The sequence below is a fragment of the Chiloscyllium punctatum genome, chromosome 18 (genome assembly GCF_047496795.1).
Source record: "Chiloscyllium punctatum isolate Juve2018m chromosome 18, sChiPun1.3, whole genome shotgun sequence".
Lineage (NCBI taxonomy): Eukaryota > Metazoa > Chordata > Chondrichthyes > Orectolobiformes > Hemiscylliidae > Chiloscyllium > Chiloscyllium punctatum.
In genome coordinates this window covers 73,631,847-73,634,632 of record NC_092756.1, presented here as the reverse complement: position 1 = coordinate 73,634,632, position 2,786 = coordinate 73,631,847, and positions in this window count along the sequence as shown.

Here is a 2,786-nt window from a genome sequence, read left to right as displayed (position 1 = left end):
GCAATGTTGGAGTTTGGTTGGTTTCTTGTCTGTCCGTTTGGGGACAAATGGGAAGCGAGATTGATTTATCAAGCAGCCAATTTTTTAGCATGAGATGGAAGTTGTAAAAACCAATCAGTGAGAGTATAAAACTGAGAAAAACACAGTATGAGCCATCAGGGTGCAGTATTTAAAGGCTGCCAGTTTAACAACAGACATGTAGCCCCAGTGGCCTAATGGATAAGATATTGGGCTCCTCACCAGGGATTGTGGGTCCAAATCCTATCCTGAGTGGCTAACATTCATAGGTTGCCCTTTTTGAACTTTACTTCTAATCTACATTATAAACATCCCCATGTCTGCATTGAGTCGATGGGAAGTGCTGTCCAACATGAACTTGCACAAAGTTGTCGGGGATCTGCAGGATTGGGTCGAAATTGCGTGAAAGAGACAGCAGAGCCACAATGGGGAAAGAACTGCTGAGATTCTCCTGGGGCTGGCATGGTGACTCACAGTGTCAGGGACCTGGCTTTGATTCCTCCCTCGGGTGTCTGTTTGTGTCGAGTTTGCACATTCTCTCCATGGGGTACTCGGAGTGCATTGTGTTCCTCCCACAGCCCAAAGATGTGCAGGTTCGGTGGATTGGTTTTGGGGAATGGAGGGTGAGAGGATAGGGATTGGGCCTGGATGGGATGCTCTTCAGAGGCTGAGTGTGGACTTGCTGGGGTGAATGGCTTGTCCCCCTCACTCTAGGGCTTTTATGAACATGTTTGGAGCAGATGGTCAGAGCTCTGCTGCAGATCCCAGTCAAGGCTTTGCCAAGGGACTGGCATCCAGGTGTGTGTTCATTTCCTTCTTTTCCCTGATCTTCCAGAATGTTCTGTAGCTTTGGTCAAAGGGGTCATGAGCCGGGTTCACATCATCCAATGGGGTCACATTGGCAGGAGCTAGACAACGGATTTACTCAGACTGACACTTCCAGTCATCGAGTCATAGAGATGTACAGCCCAGAAACACACCCTCGGTCCAACCCGTCCATGCCGTACAGATATCCCGACCAAATCTAGTCCCACCTGCCGGCACCCGGCCCATCTCCCTCCAAACTCTTCCTATTCATATACCCATCCAGATGCCTTTTAAACGATGTAATTGTACCAGCCTCCACCACTTCCTCTGGCAGCTCATTCCACACACACGCACCACCCTCTTCCTGAAAAAGTTGCCCCTTAGGTCTCCTTTATATCTTTTCTCTCTCACTCTAAACCTAAACCCTCTAGTTCTGGAGTCCCCCACCCCAGGGAAAAGACCTTGGCAGTTTACCCTATTCATGCTCCTCATGATTTTATAAACCTCTGTAAGGTCACCCCTCAGCCTCCGATGCTTGGATCCTATCCTTAGAGGAACTGGTATCAGCTTCCACCACTGTGACTGTGTGTTCAACCTCATCCGTCCTCTTTTCCAGGTCTCCCAGCTGCTGTTCATGCTTCTGCAGCATGATAGAGATCGGGGCCAGCTTCACCTCTATCTGCTTCACCAACATCTCGCGAGATTTCGCAAGCTCCTTCCCCAGGGCCTGGTAGGTTATCGAGTCCGAGGATCCTGCAGGCTGGGCCGGGGGCCTGGCCCCAGACACTGCTCCTCCCTTCTTCAACATCCCTGGACGATGAAAATGCAGCTAAGTTGATTTTTCACAATATCCTGGGACACCACAACCCTTTCAGAGTCCCAGGATATCTCGATGGTCCGGATTGGGTGGGATAGAAATTCTTCCCCCTTGTGCTGTGGTGCAAAGCTCTGCATCATGATCGTCTGAGATCACCGCCATCTTGGATCCACAGATTGCTGTGAGAGTGAACAACTCAGAAAAACACACAATGAGAGGTCAGGGTGCAGTTGTTAAAGGCTACTATTTTTGCCTTAATCGTGCAGCCCCAGTGGCCTAATGGATAAGGCATTGGCCTCCTTCGTCAGGAATTGTGGGTTCAAAACCCATCTGGGGTTTCAGACCCTTCCTTCTGTGTCTTTAATCTTTCATCCACTTTGCAAACATCCCCATGTCTGCATTCAGTTGATGGGATGTGGTGTCCCATGTTGCCTTATACAAGTCTTTTGGGGATCTGCAGGATTAAGGCGAAATTCCCTGAAAGAGACAGGACAGTCACAATGGCTGAAAACCTGCTGAGATTCTCCTGGGGATGGCATGGTGGCTCAGTGGGTAGCACTGCTGCCTCACAGCATCAGGGACCTGGCTTTGATTCCTCCCTTGGGTGTCTGTTTGTGTCGAGTTTGCACATTCTCTCCATGGGGTACTCCGGGTGCTTTGGTTTCCTCCCACAGCCCAAAGATGTGCAGGTTCGGTGGATTGGCTTTGGGGAGTGCAGGGAGAGAGGATAGGGGTTGGGCCTGGATGGGATGCTCTTCAGAGGGTCAGTGTGGATGTGATGGTCTGAATGGCCTCCTCCCACCCCACACTAGGGCTTCTCTGAACAAGTTTGGAGCAGATGGTCAAAGGCCCAATCAAGGCTTCGTGAAGGGACTGCCATCCAGGTGTGTGTCCCTATGCTCCTTTTCCCTGATCTTCCCGAATGTTGAAATCAACATCATCACATTAAAGATATTTTGTTTCTTGTCTTAATGAGAAGGGATTTGCCTTCAAGAGCACAAAGGTTTTGGATGTTGTCTCTTGAGGTTTGCTGATGAAACCGTTGATGTGCAGGGCCAACTGTAGATAATGGCAGAGACACTCTCCAGTGGTGACTGTCAGCGTTACCAGTCGTGAAGACTTCATCCAAGAAACTGACGGTGAT